Genomic DNA, 15557 nt, shown 5'->3' on the forward strand with positions numbered 1-15557 from the left:
GTGCTCTGGAGGGAGGGGGGAGGGGTTTGAGAGAGCTGGCTTGCTCGGGGAGGGTCGCGGACGGGCTATATATAGCCGAGGAGGGGAGCACCGAGCCGGTCACCGCCGAGCGAGTCCGGCCACGGCTCTGCCGGCCGCAGCAGTCACGGGGGCGCACGGGAAGGCGACGAGGAGGGTGAGGACGAGCGCCAAAGGCTCACGGAATCGAGCAACACTTGCGGAAGGAGACGACGCATAGGAGCGCACTGTTTCGATCGTTGGCATGGCTCGCCAGAGAAGAAAACAAAGGGGGCCAGGGGTCCAGGGGGAAGAAGACTTCGAGGGGGAGCTGTAGGACATTAATGGCGAGGCCAGAGACGGTCGGAGAAGCGATGCCGACGCGAATAGTGCCTAGACCACCATTTTGGGCTGGTTACACTCGTGATCACCACGGACATGTCGCGCTCTGGATATTTTACTGATGCCAGCTCATGTCTACCGCGTAGTACTTCGTAACTTGAGTGTTACTACGGTAAATAAACGGGCAGAGACAAATTGAGCTGAGTAAACCAAGCTCCACAAGTTTGCTGTTGCAAACTTCGCCACACTCCAGAGATTAAACCAGAGAGGGTAAAAGGTAAAATTGATGTTTGTGAGGCTTAGGGTAGCAAGGACTACGGTCCTGGAGATTATGAGGTCATTTGGTCAAGTATTTAGCATAGTTGCTGTACAACTGCTAAATCTGACCCAGAAACTAAATCATGAAGGAGCACTCACTAGAAGTGGTGGATTGAGCTAAAACTTGGCAAAGCTTGATGATTTGATCATAGGTAGGTGCTGCAAAAATATCATACCAAATGGTCTTGCCAAAATGGTACTTCCTTCACAGCTATCAGTTTTGCCCAGAAACTTCAGAAAAATCCTCATGGCAAATGGCTAGATTAAATGGGCCAAAATCTTGTGGAGATGGGTCATATAAATATAAAAAGGCCTTGGAAAATTATCAGCCATAATGGAGCAAGATAAAATACACTTGCTTCACAAATTGAAAATTTGGACAGAAAACAAGAATTGCTCCTGTGCTCACATAGTTCAATGAAATGAACTGAATTTGGGTGGAGGCTAATGATTTGATATACTTGATAGGATGGAAACGTTTCATCCCATTTGGAAACCCTATGAAGGTACTTCCTTCACAAAAGTATTCTGGTCAGAAACTTTGAAAAATTACACAGGGAGCTAGGATGAATGGATTGAGCTCATATTTGACATCCATGGGTTATTTATCCATGTTAATCACCCTACCAAATTGCAGCTCCATTGGAATTAGGAATAAAGCACTTCCTTTACAAAATTTCAGAGAAGGCAGAAACTTGCATTGGATCATGTGCCAAATTTTGAACTGAGGAACATGAGATTAGGATGGAACTAGTGATTATATAGCAAGGACAAGCTCCACAATCTATGTGGGAATTTTCTCTGCTATAAAAATAGTAGTTCCTTTGGAAAATGGCAGAAATGCAATATTGGCATTAAATAGGAAAAGGCAACTTTTCTTATTTAATTATGGCCAATATACTTGCCAGAGCTTGGATTAGGCATAAGTATCAACTCCACCATTCTCATGAATTTAGGAGATGGCTAGCTATGCCTTTGGATTTTATTCCTTAGAAAGGCAAGAAAAAGAATAAATCACAATTGAAAAATATTGCATGGGACTTAGCAATATTTTTGCATATCCAAGGTTCAGAAAGATAGGATGATCTCTGGGAACAATTGGGAAGATCAATAGATCAAGGAAAAAGGATGGCTCCTTTGTAAGCACAAAGGGCATATCCAAACTCCAAAAATTTGGAATTTGGGTTTGAGATGATGCAAAGGAGGTCTTTCCCACTGACAAAGACATGAGCAAGGTTTTGAAAGGTTGGAAATGACAAAATTTCTTAGAGTCATCCAGCAAGCTTAGGAGAAAATTTTGAAAATGAGTGCCAGGAGAGAATAACAACACAAAAATTGATAACCCAATTTTGGGGCTGTTACAACTCTTCCCCCCCTTAAAAAGAATCTCGTCCTCGAGATTCCTAGGGTTACAGCACAACTGAAACGATAACCACTCCGGGGAAAAACCTCGGGGTTAAGTTTTTTAACCCTTTGGTTAAATCCAACCGAGATGGGGGCACCTATAATTGGTACACCCAAAGAGAGATAAGGCAAACCTGGTTATATCCACCGCTAGAGGCACTCGAGATCAAACTCCCGAAAAATATTGCTAGATGCACCCAATGAACAATGGTTTCACCTGCTGACACGTGGGTCCAAGGCCCACTGGCAGCCTCCTTCTTCTACCTCCGGCTTGCTGCTTCTGCTGCTTCGCGTGCGGCTTGGCGTAGCGTGCATCTAGCTCCTAGGGCGATGAGGACCTTAGAGCCATAGTGCGCGGCATGCACGGCACCGGTGCAGCGAGCACTCACGTTGCGGGCCAGCACCTTGTCGGCACTGCTCGCGGATTCGCCTCCTGGACACCGGTGATCAAGCGACGAGCGGTTCTCCTAGACCTCGCTCACCATACACCGGGATTGGGCTATAAAACCGGCAGCACGGCTCTCCTCCAACGCACAAACACAATGCCACTCTACTACCTCTTTGGTTTGGGCGAGATCGAGCCGAGCTCCTTCGGCGAGGTGGTGTTCCTGGTGGCGCTACGGTTGTTCCTCGCAGCGGTGCTGGGCACACTGATCGGTTCGTCACTCCTCCTGCTGATACTCATCAGGAATGAGCGAGCTCGGAACAACGCGCGGCTCGGTGTGGTGGCTCGAGATGCGGGATAAGATGGCGCACTGGGTGGTCCTCCGCCACGCTTGATTCTCCGTCGCTTTGCGCCGGCGGAGTAATCGCGTGCTGCGGTGGAGCGGTGGTGGCGATCTACCTGCGGCACGCAAGGCAGAGGTGATGGTGGTGATGGGGCCCGGATGCAGGTGAGGTGGCTGCGCCAGCTCAAAAATCACACGGAGTACGAGGAAAATTTCGTGGATAGCTCCGCGAAATGTAGGTGTCGAGGTAGAATCGAGTTGAAACTTGTATCGGGGTAGATGTACTGGATCAAGGAAATAAAGTTGGCAGTGTTCCTCCGGAAATGAAATCGGGAAAAGAATTGGAGACGAGGAATTTCCAAGCGGAAATGCCTCTGCGAGGTTTCTAGAGTTGGAAATCCGGCACACAGTGTATGCACAGATAGATAGGGACATGTGACTTTGCATTTCCCCGAGTACTGCCTGAATGTACTCGTGGGTGAACCGGGTATGCGTGCAGCATGCAGTAAAATCTAAAATAGCCAATAGACAGAGGCATGCAATGAAAAACACAGCAGGCAAATCATTCTAAGGTGTTTTAATGCTAGTGGGTATATATATAATCCTGGCATATATATACCTACACCAGCGCGCATTTTATTATAGACTTAGGAAGAGTCAATGTTATTTAGTGTATGTGATCTACTAATTAAAATCTTGTTAGCAACACAGTGTCAACCCTGTCAAACATTTCTGCTTGACAGAGAGACAAGCAAAAACAACACAGAAACAAAAGCACAAAAACATACATAGAACACAGCATACGGATCACAACGGTACAAGCATACAACAAAGCACGAACGCGCTACATGCTAAACGAAACAACTTATTCTGGGATACATAGTTCTATCCTCATATCGAGGATGAACCGACAGACTGATCATCTTATTGCGTGACTGAGGTCATGCAGAGGACTTGCCTTGCTGGGGCTCTCCGGGAGGACGAAGACTGAGCCAATCTCCATCTTCATCGTCCGACAGCACTATGGGTTGGGGTTCGGCTGCTGGGGGTGTGGCTGAAATTGATCCAAGCAAATGCTTCTGGTGGATCCGTAAAAGAGCCTTGTCGAGGGTGACGATGTTGGGTCTAGGCCACAACACAGGCTGAGAGGGTAGCACTGCTTCGGATGGCGTTGGGCAAATGACTTGAGATGCGAATTTACGAGCCTCACGGTAAGCTTCCTTGACGACTCTCACCGCATCATTGTCCAAGGTTCTAAACTCGGCAAGTATCTTGGAAATCATCATCCCCTGGGCGGTGATATACTGCACCAGGCGAGTGATTGCGGGGTCATCTCCCTGGATAGCGGGAGAAGGCTGCATTCCTACTTCTGTCACAATGGGGTAAAAGCAGAAATCCCGCCTCGTTGCCATATGCGGGTACCTGGTTCGGAGGTGAAGCATAGCCTCCATAGCAGCAGCCTGAATGGCTAAATCAGAGGTAGGCATAGCTCTCCCCTGAAAAACCAATGGCTGGCCATCTGCTGCGGGACCTAGGCTGATGTGCACTCTTGCATCAAAGCGATGAAGGTGAGGGACGGGTGCCGATTGGAACACCAGGTAATCGGGGCTAGCCTTACAGCCAAAGGCTATGGTGAGCATCTCAGTAAAAAGGGTTGGAAAGCCGGTGTGGTTGACGGCACAGGTGCGGGTGTAAAACTTGGGAGCTTTGAAGGTTCCAGTCATGGCTGGAGTGCTACTAGCTAGGCTTCTATGCAGGGACATGGCTGACTGAGGGGGTGAGCGATACGGCAAGCGGAAAGGGGGCTTTTATAGGCAGCTATGCGGGACATGCCCACATGGTGTGGCCCCTTTCCCTTAATGGTGAAGGGCAAGCGGTGCGGCCGACCAGAAAGGATATGGATGCTATTCGTTCCATGGATAACTAGGCGGGGACAACGGGGTGAGGACGTGTCGGTCCCGACTGCGCCACCTGTTGATTAACAGTGGCCATGCCGGATGCCAGGGATGGGTCAAATCCCTTAGGGCCATTACGGGTTAAGGGTAGCGGTGATCTAATACTAGGATAACCTATGCCAGCCTGGCTGCTCTGATAACATGTCCTGTGGCACCCCGATCCGCATGGAGCAGGGGGCCTTCGCACGTCAGCCCAGGATAACACCTGACGCACGATAGGTCCATAATACAGCATTCCAGGTACAAGAATATTCATCAAATACATGTATATAAAATTACATCATTGATGAATACGATTATCTGGCATAGCCCTAAGGCTATTTAAATGGCAGCAGAAGTCTATTTAAATGGCGGTGGAAGTCTTGGTTTGGCAGTATAACAACTCTGGCTGGGCTCCACAACTCACATGACTGGCAAGGTTACGGCCTAGCACGACGGATCAAACGAACAATTCGGGTACGACCTACAAAACTTGCATGACACGCCAGGTCAGTACATTGAATGTACTTGCAAGACAACAAAATGCATAGCATCCAAACAAGCAGAAGACAAAGCAAGAACCGAGCGCATGCAACAGCCTATCTCATATCAATTACTAAACATGGCATGATAAAGATCAACTAAGCACGAACAATATCATAGCATCTACTAACATGGCAGTAATCATGGCATATCAAAACTTGCCTCTAACATGACAATGGCAAAACATAGCATATCATCTCAATCATGGCATAATTTAACATGTCAATCAAAGCATGGCATGGCATCATGAAACTATACTGAAAATAAAGTACCGAATATATATCCAATGCAGACATAGCATGTTAACTTTATGCAACCATCTTCTGTTCTGCCTTGGTTTTTAAATGCAACATATTACTCATGCAATGCAACCAAACTTGTGCACCGAGTCCCTCGGACTCTCTTACCAACGGGTTGCCTCGCAACCGAACGGTGATCTTTCCGGCGATCACAACCATGACCAACACTTGGTCTCCAACACTCACCGAGACCTCGTCTCGTGATCATATCAAAACATCGTCGTGACTTCTCATGACTATCTCATAGTCCAAGTCTTCACATTATTTGTTACACAATTTCATTATCAACTTAGTTATTTAAGGTTTATCCTCCATTTCGACCAAGACCTGATAGTGGGACCTACTACGAACTTATGCCCATGACCGAGGACGCGGCTATCGATAGATTGAATACACTTTGCAGAGGTAGCACACTGTACCCACACCACAGAACCCATGGCCTCGTCATCCCATTCGGGTGGACCAACAGCATTCCGATGAAACCGACCTACTGCCATGACACTCTCCCGGCCACTCCGACCCACTCCCAACTGGGCTAGTCCTGGGTGGCCCCGTGTCTACCAAAGACACAACGACCACCGTCGTGGCCAAAATGTCCCTCACGGGGACCGGTACCAAATTTTTTAACAACGGGCACACAAGGTTATGTCCGCCTACCTGATCAGGGTAAGCATGCCCATAACCTTCCCTAGTTGGAGGCACCAGCGAGAGGCACGACAATAGATCGCATTAAGGCCTTCCCATAAAGGCAAATGTGGCTGCACTGAAAAAGTTCGATTTGGTGGCACTATGACTCGATCCCATCGATGACGGAAGAGGTTTGTTATTATTAAGTCATTTTAATTCCTTCTCCATCATCATGAACATGAATGCAACAATGAGCATGCAACATACAAATGCATGAACAAAATATTGAACTTCTCAAGTGCACAACTATAGCATAAAGAACAGGACAATACCAAGTAATAGCATATCAACGGTGCATTACAATCCTCATAACATTTTATAACGATGACATGCAAATAAAGTAGAGTAGTGACATGGCATTATCAATAACAACATTCTAATTAGCATGGCAAACGATATCGTGAAAACACAAGCATGCATGACAGGCATAATGGAATAGCTGCAGACGAAAACGATATGAAACAACTGCAACTACACACACACAAGGTGCAAGCAAAGTCAACACGCAAGTTCGGGGCTCATGATAAGAGGTTGGCTTGCCTGGGGGTCGAGGAATACTCCGGAAAAAAATGCGGAGCGCTCGCGGAAAGAGTTCCCGGAAACAGTTCTCTCTCGGAGGGGGCTATTTACGGGCAAGGGAAGAATGGTCATTTTCAGAATGTTCAAACATCAAGAAAATTCTCCCATCGAAAAGGGCTCGACGAACAGAGAAATTGAGCATTGGAATCACCTTATTCGCAGTTACGGGTAAAAAGATACGGACGTTTAAAGCTCAGGGACTAGTCTATAAAAATACTTCTACAAACAGGTCCCTGGTAGTTTAAACAGAACGCGTCTTTTCTGAAAATACGTTTTCCAGAGAGGGAAACGTATTCTCGGCTGAAGGAGAGGAAAAATACGCTTTTCCGGGATTGAAAGCGCACTTTCCCGAAATACGCTTTTGCGTGGGGAAAACGACTTCGGGGTCGGGCGCGTCCACTTATCCGACATGGCAGACTGGGCCACGCCCTTCTCTCGCCGAGAGGTGGGGTCACGCAGGAAGGGGCCCGCCTGGCCTGGCTTCTTCCTCCTCCCGCTCGGGATCGAGCGAGGCCGAGGGAGGCATCCGCCCTGACGGCGATCGCCGGCGATTCCAGCCACCGTTCGCGACGGCCGACCTACCCAGATGCTCAGCATGAAGAGGCGCATCTTGGGGTGGTAGCCTCTGCCGTCGACGAGCGTTGTAGCGGAAGCAGCGAGGCACGCGGCGGAGAGGGGCTTCGGGCTCGGGTGGACACGGGGCTCCGGTGGGGGAAACGGAAGGGCGGCGAGCTAGGGAGGGTCGCCGGGATGTGGCGCATCCATCCATGATGCGCACGGGGCTCGGGGAAGCTCGGGTGTGGTATAGGGCGGCGGAGCAGAGTGGCGGGCTCGCAGGAAATCCTAGTACTTCGGCGAGGGATTCGGTCGGGCTCGGGCACTAGAGTGCTCTGGAGGGAGGGGGAAGGGGTTTGAGAGAGCTGGCTTGCTCGGGGAGGGTCGCGGACGGGCTATATATAGCCGAGGCGGGGAGCACCGAGCCGGTCACTGCCGAGCGAGTCCGGCCATGGCTCTGCTGGCCGCAGCAGTCACGGGGGCGCACGGGAAGGCGACGAGGAGGGTGAGGACGAGCGCCAGAGGCTCACGGAATCGAGCAACGCTCGCGGACGAACGGAGGAAGAGGACATCGGGGAGGAAGGAGATTACGCACAGGAGCGCACTTATTTGGTCGTTGGCACGGCTCGCCGGAGAAGAAAATGAAGGGGGCCAGGGGTCCAGGGGGAAGAAGACGTCGAGGGGGAGCTGTAGGACATTAATGGCGAGGCCAGAGACGGTCGGAGAAGCGATGCCGACGCGAACAGTGGCTGGACCACAGTTTTGGGCTGGTTACACTCATGATCACCACGGACATGTCGCGCTCTGGATATTTTACGGATGCCAGCTCATGTCTACTGCGTAGTACTTCGTAACTTGAGTGTTACTACGGTAAATAAACGGGCAGAGACAAATTGAGCTGAGTAAACCAAGCTCCACAAGTTTGCTGTTGCAAACTTGGCCACACTCGAGAGATTAAACCAGAGAGGGTAAAAGGTAAAATTGATGTCTGTGAGGCTTAGGGTAGCAAGGACTACGGTCCTGGAGATTATGAGGTCATTTGGTTAAGTATTTAGCATAGTTGCTGTACAACTGCTAAATCTGACCCAGAAACTAAATCATGAAGGAGCACTCACTAGAAGTGGTGGATTGAGCTAAAACTTGGCAAAGCTTGATGATTTGATCATAGGTAGATGCTGCAAAAATATCATACCAAATGGTCTTGCCAAAATGGTACTTCCTTCACAGTTATCAGTTTTGACTAGAAACTTCAGAAAAATCCTCATGGCAAATGGCTAAATGAAATGGGCCAAAATCTTGTGGAGATGGGTCATATAAATAGGAAAAGGCCTGGGAAAATTATCATCCATAATGGAGCAAGATAAAATACACTTGCTTCACAAACTGAATTTTTTTGGACAGAAAACAAGAATTGCTCCTGTGCTTACATAGTTCAATGAAATGAACTGAATTTGGGTGGAGGCTAATGATTTGAGATACTTGAGTGGATGGAAAAGTTTAATCCCATTTGGAAACCCTATGAAGGTACTTCCTTCACAAAGTTGTATTCTGGTCAGAAACTTTGAAAAATTGCACAGGGAGCTAGGATGAATGGATTGAGCTCATATTTGGCATCCATGGGTTATTTATCCATGTTAATCACCCTGCCAAATTTCAGCTCCATTGGAATTAGGAATAAAGCACTTCCTTTGCAAAATTTTAGAGAAGGCAGAAACTTGCATTGGATCATGTGCCAAAATTTGGAACTGAGGAACATGAGATTAGGATGGAACTAGTGATTATATAGCAAGGACAAGCTCCACAATTTATGTGGGAATTTTCTCTGCTATGAAAATAGTAGTTCCTTTGGAAAATGGCAGAAATGCAATATTGACATTAAATAGGAAAAGGCAATTTTCCTTATTTAATTATGGCCAATATACTTGCCAGAGCTTGGATTAGGCATAAGTATCAACTCCACCAATTCTCATGAATTTAGGAGATGGCTAGCTATGCCTTTGGATTTTATTACTCAGAAATGCAAGAAAAAGAATAAATCACAATTCAAAAATATTGCATGGGACTTAGCAATATTTTTGCATATGCAAGGTTCAGAAAGATAGGATGATCTCTGGGAACAATTGGGAAGATCAATAGATCAAGGAAAAAGGATGGCTCCTTTGTTAGCACAAAGGGCATATCCAAACTCCAAAAATTTGGAATTAGGGTTTGAGAGGGTTTGAGATGATGCAAAGGAGGTCTTGCCCATTGACAATGACATGAGCAAGGTTTTGAAATGTTGGAAATGAGCAAATTTCTCAGAGTCATCCAGCAAACTCAGGAGTAAATTTTGAAAATGAGTGCCAGGAGAGAATAACAACACAAAAATTGATAACCCAATTTGGGGCTGTTACACTTGGTACATTCTCCTTGACATTTTTCTTCCTCTGAAATTTTCTGAAATTTTTAGTGACTCAAAATAAAAGTGAACCAAACTCAACAAAATTGATAGCAACTACTCTTACAAGTGCCTAGAGGCTATATCATGCATCAAAACTACTTTGAACCATATAAATTTGAGATGCAAGCTCGGGAATAAGGTCACCACAGCAGAAAATTTGCAATGAATAAAGCACTAGAACAAAAGCTAATTGGACCATAGGAGGAGTCACATACCGAAGAACAATCCCCCAAAGCAGTTTTGTGAACGGAGCTTTGAGCAAGGAGATAAAAAATGGAGCAAAATGAGCGAGAACACGAGTTTGAGCTATGGAGTGATTTTTCTAGAGGAAGAAGGAGTGGATGGGTGCTGGAATAAGAAGAGGGGCCACGTGGGGCCCACAAGGACAAGGGGTGCGCCCAGGGGGTAGGTCGCGCCCTCCACCCTTGTGGCCAGCTGGTGAGGCCCCATGGTGTGTTCTAAGTGCCAGAAATTCTTAAATATTCTATAAAAAATCATACTAAATTTTCAAGGCATTTGGAGAACTTTTGTTTTTGGGACATTTTTTATTGCACGGATAATTCAGAAAACAGACATAAAATACTAAATTTTCTTTATTTAATCTAAATTACAGAAAGTAAAATATGGGTACAGAGAGTTGTGCCTTCTAAATTCATCCATCTCATGCTCATCAAAAGGAATCCATTAACAAGGTTGATCAAGTCTTATTAACAAACTTCTTCCGAATGACATGAAACCGGAGAATTTTCGAATAACACTATGTTACCTCAACGGGGATATGCATGTCCCCAACAATAAGAACATCATGTTTCTTTTTTGATAGTAGGAAGAGGAAATTCAAAACCTCCAATAGTAATAGTTGATTTTTTTTGATAGAATTGATACTATGAACTTGAGGTTGTTTCTTCGGAAAGTGTACCGTATGCTTGTTACCATTAACATGAAAAGTGACATTGCCTTTGTTGTAATCAATAACAGCCCCTGCAGTATTCAAAAAGGGTCTACCAAGGATAATTGACATACTGTCGTCCTCGGGAATATCAAGAATAACAAAGTCCGTTAAGATAGTAACATTTGCAACCACAACAGGCACATCCTCACAAATACCGATGGGTATAGCAGTTGATTTATCAGCCATTTGCAAAGAAATTTCTGTAGGTGTCAACTTATTCAATTCAAGTCTACGGTATAAAGAGAAAGGCATAACACTAACACCGACTCCAAGATCACATAAAGCAGTTTTAACATAGTTTCTTTTAATGGAGCACGGTATAGTTGGTACTCCTGGATCTCCAAGTTTCTTTGGTATTCCACCCTTAAAAGTATAATTAGCAAGCATGGTGGAATTCTCAGCTTCCGGTATCTTTCTTTTATTAGTAACAATATCTTTCATATACTTGGCATAAGGAGGCATTTTAAGCATATCAGTCAAACGCATACGCAAAAAGATAGGTCTAATCATTTCAGCAAAGCGACCAAATCCTCATCATCCTTTTTCTTAGATGGCTTAGGAGGAAAGGTCATGGGTTTCTGAACCCATGGTTCTCTTTCTTTACCATGCTTCCAAGCAACAAAGTCTCTTTTATCATAACGTTGATTCTTTGATTGTGGGTTATCAAGATCAATAGCAGGTTCAATCTCTACATTATTATCATTACTAGGTTGAGTATCAACATGAACATCATTATTAACATTATCACCAGGTTCATGTTCATCACCAGATTGTGTCTCAGCATCAGAAATAGAAATATCATTGGGATTCTCAGGTGTGTCTATAGCAGGTTCACTAGCATGCAAAGTCCTATCAGTTTTCTTTTTCTTTTTGTTGGAAGGACTAGGTGCATCAATGGTAGTTCTCTGACAATCTTGCTCAACTCTTTTAGGATGACCCTCAGGATACAAAGGTTCCTGGGTCATTTTACCGCCTCTAGTCATAACCCTAACAACATTATCATTATTCTTACTATTCAACTCATTAAGCAAATCATCATGTGCCTTAAGTACTTGTTCTACTTGAGTTGTAACCATGGAAGCATGTTTACTAATAAGCTTAAGATCACTAGCAGTTCTACTCATATAACCACTCAAGTGGTCAAGCATATAAGCATTACATTTCAATTGTCTACTAACATAGGCATTGAAATTTTCTTGTTTAACAATAAAATTATCAAACTCATCCAAGCATTGGCTAGCAGACTTATTATGAGGGATATCACCTTCAAATCTATGGAGAGAGTTTACCTCTACTACCTGTTTTGGGTTATCAAGACCATGTGTTTATTCAATAGGCGGTAAATTCTTAACATCTTCAGCTTTAATACCTTTTTCTTTCATAGCTTTGTTTGCCTCTTGCATATCTTCAGGACTGAGAAATAGAACACCCCTTTTCTTCGGAGCTGGCTTAGGAGTTGGTCCAGGAAGTGTCCAATCATTATCATTACTCAATATATTATTCAATAGCAATTCAGCTTGCTCAACAGTTCTTTCCCTGAAAACACAACCAACACAACTATCCAGGTGGTCTCTGGAAGCGTTGGTTAGTCCATTATAAAAGATATCAAGTATTTCATTTTTCTTGAGAGGATGATCAGGCAAAGCATTAAGTAATTGGAGAAGCCTCCCCCAAGCTTGTGGGAGACTCTCTTCTTCAATTTGCACAAAATTAAATATTTCCTTTAAAGAAGCTTGTTTCTTATGAGCATGGAAATATTTTGCAGAGGAGTAGTAAATCATATCCTGGGGACTACGCACACAACAAGGAGCAAGAGAATTAAACCATAGCTTAGCATCACCCTTTAACGAGAAAGGAAACAATTTGAGAATATAGTAATAGCGAATTTTTTCCTCGTGAGCAAATAGGGTGGCTATATCATTCAATTTAGTAAGATGTGCCACAACAGTTTCAAATTCATATCGATAGAAAGGATCAGATTCAACCAAAGTAATTAACTCAGGATCGACAGAGAATTCATAATCCTTTTCAGTAACAAAGATAGGTGAAGTAGCAAAAGTGGGATCATATTTCATTCTAGCATTCAAGGATTTTTCTTTCAGCTTAGCTAACAGTTTCTTAAGATCCTCTCTATCATTGCAAGCAAAGAAGTCTGTAGTAGTTTCTTCATCCATAACATAACCCTCAGGTACAACAGGCAATTCATATATAGGGGGAGAATCGTAATCTTCAGTTTCAATAATGTCATCAGTTTCAGTAATTTGATTCTCTCTAACCCTAGCAAGTTGTTCATCAAGAAATTCACCTAGTGGTACAGTATCATCAAGCACAGAAGTAGTATCATCATAAGCATCATGCATAGCAGAAGTGGCATCATCAATAACATGTGACATATCAGAATCAATAGCAGGTGTAGGTGTCGCAAGTTTACTTGAAACAGAAGGAGAATCAAGTGCAGAGCTAGATGGCAGTTCCATACCCCCCCCCTCGTAGTTGAGGGATAGATCTTGGTTTTGTTGTCTTTCATATTCCTCCTAGTGATCAACAGATATAAATCCCAAGTGACTCAAAGAATAGAGCTATGCTCCCCGGCAACGGCGCCAGAAAAAGGTCTTGATAACCCACAAGTATAGGGGATCACAACAGTTTTTGAGGGTAGAGTATTCAATCGAAATTTATTGATTCGACACAAGGGGAGCCAAATAACATTCTCAAGTATTAGCAGTTGAGTTGTCAATTCAACCACACCTGAAAGACTTAATATCTGTAGCAAAATATTTAGTAGCAAAGTAGTATGGAAGTAACGGTAACGGTGGCAAAAGTAACAGTAGCAGTTTTGTAGCAATCTTAACAGTGGCAACGGAAAAGTAACGAAGCAAAGATCAATATGAAATGAGCTCATAGGCAATGGATCAATGATGGATAATTATGTCAGATGGCATTCATCATGTAACAGTTATAACATAGGGTGACACAGAACTAGCTCCAATTCATCAATATAATGTAGGCATGTATTCCGAATATAGTCATACGTGCTTATGGAAAAGAACTTGCATGACATCTTTTTTCCTACCCTCCCGTGGAAGCGGGGTCCTAATGGAAACTAAGGGATATTAAGGCCTCCTTTTAATAGAGCACCGGACCAAAGCATTAGCACTTAGTGAATACATGAACTCCTCAAACTACGGTCATCACCGGGAAGTGTCCCGACTATTGTCACTCCGGGGTTGCCGGATCATAACACGTAGTAGGTGACTATAACTTGCAAAATAGGATCAAGAACACAAATATATTCATGAAAACATAATAGGTTCATATCTGAAATCATGGCACTCCGGCCCTAGTGACAAGCATTAAGCATAGCAAAGTCATAATAACATCAATCTTAGAACATAGTGGATACTAAGGGATCAAACCCTAACAAAACTAACTCGATTACATGGTAGATCTCATCCAACCCATCACGGTCTAGCAAGCCTACAATGGGATTACTCACGCACGGCGGTGAGCATCATGAAATTGGTGATGGAGGATGGTTGATGACGACGATGCCGACAGATTCCCCTTTCCGGAGCCCTGAACGGACTCCAGATTTGCCCTCCCGAGGAAGAACAGGGCTTGGCGGCAGCTCCGTATCGTAAAACGTGATGAATCCTTCTCTCAGATTTTCCCCCCCAAACGTGAATATATGGAGTTGGAGTTGAAGTCGGTGGAGGTCCAGGGGGCACAAGGACGGAGGGCGCGGCCCCACCCTTGTGGCCAGGGTGTGGGCCCCCTTCATTGATTCTTTCGTCAATATTCTTTATTGATTCCAAAAATCATCTCCGTGAAGTTTCAGGTCATTCCGAGAACTTTTATTTTTGCACAAAAATAACACCATGGCAATTCTGCTGAAAACAACGACAGTCCGGGTTAGTTCCATTCAAATCATGCAAGTTAGAGTCCAAAACAAGGGCAAAAGAGTTTGGAAAAGTAGATACGATGAAGATGTATCAATCCATCATCGCTCTTGCGGCCTATTGATTTTCCTTAAGAGCTTGCGAAGCGAAGGCAAAATGCTGAAATTTGAGGCGAGCAAAAACGGAAAGAAGAGGCTCGAGAGGCAGAAACCCACAAATTGACAAAGGAAGATGATAACCCACAAGTATAGGGGATCGCAACAGTTTTCGAGGGTAGAGTATTCAACCCAAATTTATAGATTCGACACAAGGGAGCCAAAGAATATTTGAAGGTATTAGCAGCTGAGTTGTCAATTCAACCACACCTGGAGATTAATTATCTGCAGCAAGTAATCAGTAGCAAAGTAATATGATAGTTTTGATAATGGTAGCAGTAGGAACAGTAACTTAACAGTGATAGTAGTAATTTTGTAGAAAGTGTAACAGTGATGATAGCAATAGTAACTTAACAGAAACAATATAAGATAAATTCGTAGGCATTGGATCGGTGACTTGTTGGATGATATTCATCATGAGACCGTTATAACCTAGGGCGGTACGGTACTAGCTCCAGTTCGTCAATATAATGTAGGCATGTATTCCGTAAATAGTCATACGTGCTTATGGAAAGAACTTGCATGACATCTTTTGTCCTACCCTCCCGTGGCAGCGGGGTCCATATTGGAAACTAAGGGATATTAAGGCCTCCTTTTAATAGAGAACCGGAATAAAGCATTAACACATAGTGAATACATGAACTCCTCAAAGTACGGTCATCACCGGGAGTGGTCCCGACTATTGTCACTCCGGGGTTGCCGGATCATAACACGTAGTAGGTGAC

Source organism: Triticum aestivum, chromosome 5D (assembly GCF_018294505.1).
Source record: "Triticum aestivum cultivar Chinese Spring chromosome 5D, IWGSC CS RefSeq v2.1, whole genome shotgun sequence".
NCBI classification, from domain to species: domain Eukaryota; kingdom Viridiplantae; phylum Streptophyta; class Magnoliopsida; order Poales; family Poaceae; genus Triticum; species Triticum aestivum.